The sequence below is a fragment of the Hevea brasiliensis genome, chromosome 12 (genome assembly GCF_030052815.1).
Source record: "Hevea brasiliensis isolate MT/VB/25A 57/8 chromosome 12, ASM3005281v1, whole genome shotgun sequence".
NCBI lineage: Eukaryota > Viridiplantae > Streptophyta > Magnoliopsida > Malpighiales > Euphorbiaceae > Hevea > Hevea brasiliensis.
The window spans coordinates 85,674,589-85,680,453 of record NC_079504.1 but is presented as its reverse complement, the minus strand read 5'-3'; the positions used below and the strand labels follow the sequence as shown (position 1 = coordinate 85,680,453).

General features: G+C 35.2%; 1 non-coding gene across 1 annotated transcript; it reads left to right on the top strand.

Moving 5' to 3' along the window:
• The first annotated feature begins 5,474 nt into the window (after positions 1-5,474).
• On the top strand, positions 5,475-5,581 carry LOC131171522 (small nucleolar RNA R71). The gene has a single exon (XR_009142182.1). It is a non-coding gene; the product is annotated as a small nucleolar RNA R71 (small nucleolar RNA).
• The last annotated feature ends 284 nt before the right edge of the window (positions 5,582-5,865 follow it).

The window sequence follows — 5,865 nt, the reverse complement described above, 5'->3', positions numbered from 1 at the left end:
AATCATTTACAATGCTTTTCAAGCAATAAATATCCATTCAAACACATTTCCACAATTTAAAACAATGATATGCAAATAGTCAATATTTATTTCCATTGAAAATAATTCAAAAGAAACAGTTGTTGTGCACAAACACAATTTAAAACAATAATATACAAATATTCAATATTTATTTCAATTGAAAAATTCAAAAGCAATAGCCGTTGTGCACAAACCTCTGATATTTGTCTCCTGGTCTTGACTCGATACTTTCCCTTTTCTTTGAGTCCTTGTTAACTGAGAATCACAATTTGAAGTGTTTCAGTACCAAATTAAACTGTCTCTATCAATGGTGTTTGGTAAATAATGCACTGAACTCAATTATTCACTTAATCACCTAATATACCGACCCTCGTTGCGTTTTAGGTAAATTAGGTTTTAGTGTCGTTAATATGTCACATTTGATAGGGTTTTAGGTTTGGTACGTTTTACCAAAGTCATTTCCTTGTTTAGTGCATTTTAATGCAAATTGCTGGATTCCGAGACACTGGTTTGACCTAGCCGGACGATCTAGTTCCCTCAGTTTTCGAGCTTCGGTCAAAACTACAAACTTGTAGATCTAGGTCTTATTGCACGCGGTGCAAAATTTCAGGTCAATCCGAGTTAAGTAGACTAAGTTATGGTCATTACACTATTGCTGGTCAAATGGTACCATTTTAGGTCAATTTTAGGTCAAATTGGTCAATTCTGGTTCGGCTAGTTTTTGGACCCGAACTTATGCAAGCTTTTTGACTTGCTTATGGTCATTTCTGGGCTTTGGTGTCTTCATAAGACTTGTAGGTATGGGTCTTAACTATTCATGGTTAAAATTTCAGGTCAATTGGACCTGGTTTGAGTGAGTTATGGCCTAAACACTCACTGCTGCCCAATTGGTCATTTTTCAGGTCCTAATTGCACCTAATCCGAATTGGTCATTTTCTTAGGTCACCTTGCAAGCAGAATTTTGGTATGGTTTCTCAATGAAAGTTGGCACATTTTGTGCCTAGTTTCACCACAAATTGGTCTCATACCAATTGAGGTTACACATTTAAGGTTATAGGCTAAAATGTACACTGCCCTCACTATGCCTTTCACACCCCACTTCAAACACACATTTAACTTGCAAAGTTTACTTCCATACCCTACCAATCTGTTTTGGTACATTTCCAAAAGCATTATCTACTTTACATTAACATTATTTTGGGCAGATTACCATTACCCTCAACACACCAAATATCATTCACAATTACAATTTCTAATTACCATTACAAACACACCTAACCATTACAAATTTTACATACACTTTACAATATCAATCTACATACATCTCATCAACCTTATAGGTCAATATTCTGCCCACACTTCCTTCAATATATACCATTACTCAAGTGTCCCCAAGCTGCCACAAACCATTCTTCAACATCAAAGTGCCATCCAATTTACCAATTCCCATCCAAGTGCATAAATCACCATATAAACATGAAATAATTCACTAGGTTACTAATTCATCATGATCAACACCATTTCTCATCAATTATATGCACAAATATCTCATCAAAAACTTGACTCATGGCTGTCCAAAATGAAAACAACAATAACCCTTCAAACTCAAAATTTTCCTTCACCAAACCAACACCCATAACATGAACATAAACTTTAACAATGCAAACTTACCTTTAATTGTAACTTGCTAAACCTTCACCAAACTTCTCAAAATTGGTATCAATATCTTCCTTGTGATGTGTAGACCATTTTTCATAAAGCTACTTAAGGGATTGGAGTTGAAATGGAGGAGAAGATGAGGTTTGAAGCAAAATGGCTATGGAGTTTTCTTAGGGAGCTTGTTACGGCATTGTTGAAGAACTAAGAGAAAATGAATCTGCAGATGGTATGTTAGGTGTACACCTGCCCCATTAGCTTTAATTTATTCCTTTAGTGGTCCACTTATTTGGATTAAATCATATAATATGTTTACATGTGTTATTTACACATTTTTCACTCCATTTTGGCTATTTGTATTAGGTACCCTCAATTTAATTTTTATTTTATTTTCTAAGTGTAATATTATTTATTTTTAATGGACATTTAGGTCAAAAGACACTTCGGGATGTCAAATGACCATAATGCCCTTGTTCGGGTTGCATTCCCGATTTTTCAGTATTCCCGGGGTTTGTCTGTTTTTCGATTTCTCACTTTTCTTTGTACTAATTATTTAATTTCTCCTTGATATTTCTAATGATATTTATACTTCAATAAGGGTCTATTTAAGTCCTAAAAATATTTTCCAGGGTTCCCGCATCGGAGCTAGTCAACGGTCCACGCCGTGACTTCCATCTGATCACCATCGTTAGGTTTCCCGGCTCGTTTAACTTGATCACATTTCTTTGCTATCATTTTTCCTTTGTTTTTCTTGTACTTTCTTTTCTTGTATTTCATTATTTTATGTCTCCTCACTCATATCGAAGTACGGTTCTTGGCATCCTAGTCTGTCCGACAACACTAGTCACCGAGCGTGAACGCACTCTAGAACTTAGGGTGTTACAACAAATTCCATCAACACTATACCAATATATCAATAATTTTCCAACATAAAACAAAAGGCTTGAAATCAATTAAGCTCACACAATTAAAGTTTCATAAAATTTTAAATCAATACACACCAAAACACAAGGTTAATTTATCAAGGCACAATAAGTATAGCTCTTTACAAATCTTAGGGGAGATAGAAATGCTCCTTTATATATATATATTTGAAATTAGTACTTCTCTCTTGTCACAGTTACTCTTTTCTTTTTTTTTTTTTCAACCGTCACCTTCAGAAAAGTACCTTGCGCATATCCTAGCTAGCTTTTGGCCTAAGAATCGATATGGGGTTCATGAAGACCCCTGGTTAGCTTGCTTAACTAAAATAGTGGAGCAATTTTCAAGTTTAACATTTTATTTCCCCCAATTTATGCATCTACATATTATAAAGTGCCCTGATAGATTAAACAAAGTTCTGAAATATGCATAACATTAGTTTAAAAGCACACTTAACTAATCATTTCACCATTAAATCAAGCCTAAAAGATTTACACAGAAAAAAAAAAAATTACTCTATGTTATGAAGAAGAGGGAAAATCCATCATTAAAGTTACTATTACCTTGCCTAAAATCTCAAAAATTTAATCTAAAATAGAAAAGTCATTTCAAGGACAAAGCACTTCTCTCCGAGAGTTAATATAGAATCATGAATCAAGCTTATGAGAACAAATTTTATTTTAATTTATTTTATTATTTTTTTTTATTTTTTATTAAACAATTAAAAAGATTGCAGCAACAAATTTCTCCTCCCTCACACTTGAAACTGACATTGTCCCCAATGTAAAGCCCAAATGCAAAAGAAAAGAAAAAAAAAATGCTAAAAAATAAAATAAAATAAGGAAAAGAAAAAAAATCTGATTGTGGCTAACAAGCCACCCATGGGTTGCCTCCAAAGAAGCACTTTTGTTTATCGTCATTAGCTCGACATGGCAAAGCTCCTTAATCCACTGAATGCTCCTGAAACCCCTCATAAAATGGCTTGAGTTCATGACTGTTGACCTTGAACACTTTCTTAGTTCCTAAACTTTGAATTTCAACTGCACCATAAGGAAACAAATTAGTAACAACAAAGGGTCCAATCCAACGAGAACACAACTTACCAGGCATTAGCTTCAATCTGGAATTATACAATAAAATTTTTTGCCCAATCACAAACTGCTTTCTTAGTTTGTCATGGAATGCCTTTGTCTTTTCTTTATAGATCCTAGAATTCTCAATAGCCTTAAGGCAAACTTCTTCTAATTCATGCAATTGTAATTTTATTTCTAACTCATCCTTAAAAACATCCTGCACAAATGTATCAACAACATTAATAGAAAAGACAGAATGATCATCAGCAGGATACTTCATGGCATTAAAGATAATAAATTTGACAGTCTCTCCATCAAACTCCATAGTTATGGTACCTTCATCCACATCAATTTTTGCCTTGGCAGTTTTTTAGGAAAAGTCTTCCAAACAAAATCAAAGCTGAATTTGATGAGAGAGCACTATCATCCTCCATATCCAGAATGTAAAAATCTGTAGGAAAAATCAAGTTTCCAACCTGCACCAACACATCCTCAACTACTTCTAATGGGTAAGCATTAGAATGATCAGCTAATTCAATAATGACACTAGTTTCTTTCAAAGGACCTAAATTTAAAGTTTGAAAAACTGAATTTGACATAACATTAATAGATGCTCCTAAATCTGCCATTGCACTTTCAAATTTAGAAGCACGTGTTTTGCAAGGAATAGAAAATGAACCTGGATCCTTACACTTAGGGGGTAGTTTTCGCTGAATCAATGCTGATACATTTTCCTCCATACTGATCTTCTCATTATTTCTCAGCTTACGCTTTATAGTGCATAATTCCTAAAGAAATTTAGCATACTTGGGGATTTGTTTGATTGCATCAAGTAAAGGTATATTGACCTTTACCTTCCTGAAAGTCTCCAAAATTTCTTTCTCTCGTTCTTCTTTCTTTGTCTTGGCCAACCTACAGGTGAATGGAGGAAGAACAAAATTATTAACCTTATTCAGTTTAGGTTCAGTATTTACCTCAACTTCAAGAACTTCAGACTCTTTTGCTCCTTGCTTCTTCTTTTTTATTGACTCATGTGGAGTTTGATTATCAACTTCCTTACCACTCCATAACACTATAGCACTCCCATTTTCTCTGGGATTCATGACTGTTTGTGATGGGAGCTTTCCAGAACCTTGAGCTTCTAGTTTGCTCACAGATGAAGCCAACTGACCAGTCTGCCTCTCTATGTTTTGAATGCTATTTCTGGTCTCCTGTTGAAACTGTTGTGTATTGGTAGCCAAAGCTTTAACAATTTCATCAAGTGACATACCTTGATTTGAGGGAGGCAGAGGTGGTTGATTCACTTGTCTCTGCTACTGGTATCAGTTTTGCACCAGTTAATTCCCATAACTCAAATTGGGATGATCTTGCCATCCTGGATTGTAAGTATTAGAAAAGGGATCATACCTGCGTTGTGGCTATCCATAATTTCCTACTGCATTAGCATGTTGCATTGATTCATCCTCTTGTAATGCAGGACACATGTCAGTACCATTTTCTGAACCCGAACAAATTTCGCATACCTTAACAGTTTGCATGTTCCCTAGGACCAACTACCTCACAAAAGAAGTTAAATCAGAAATCTATTTCTTAAGGTTAGATGTACTTACCTCATTAACCTTCATAGGTGTGTGATCCATTCTCATTCCAAACTGCTGAGAGTTTGCTGCTATGTTAGCAATCAGCCTCCTTGCTTCATCTGATGTCTTGTCAACCAAAGCTCCTCCACTAGTAGCATCTATCATACTGCAGTCCATTGGTAGAAATCCCTCATATAAATACTGAATCAATAGCTGCTCACTTATTTAATGATGAGGACAGCTTGCACACAGCTTCTTAAATCTCTCCCAATACTCATACAAACTCTCTCAATTGTACTGTCAGGTGCCACAAATTTCTTTTCTTATGTTGGCAGCATGAGAAGCAGGAAAATACTTCTCCAAAAATATATGCTTCATCCCATTCCATGAGTTGAAAGATCCAGAAGGAAGGTAATACAACCAATCCTTAGCTGTGCCCTCTAGTGAGAAAGGGAAAGCCCGAAGCTTGATTTGATCCTCTGAAACTCCTTGAGGTTTCATGCTAGAACACACAACATGAAATTTCTTTAGATGCTTATGTGGATCCTCACCTGCAAGACCATGAAATTTAGGCAACAAATGGATTAGTCCATATTTTAACTCAAAAGCAACAT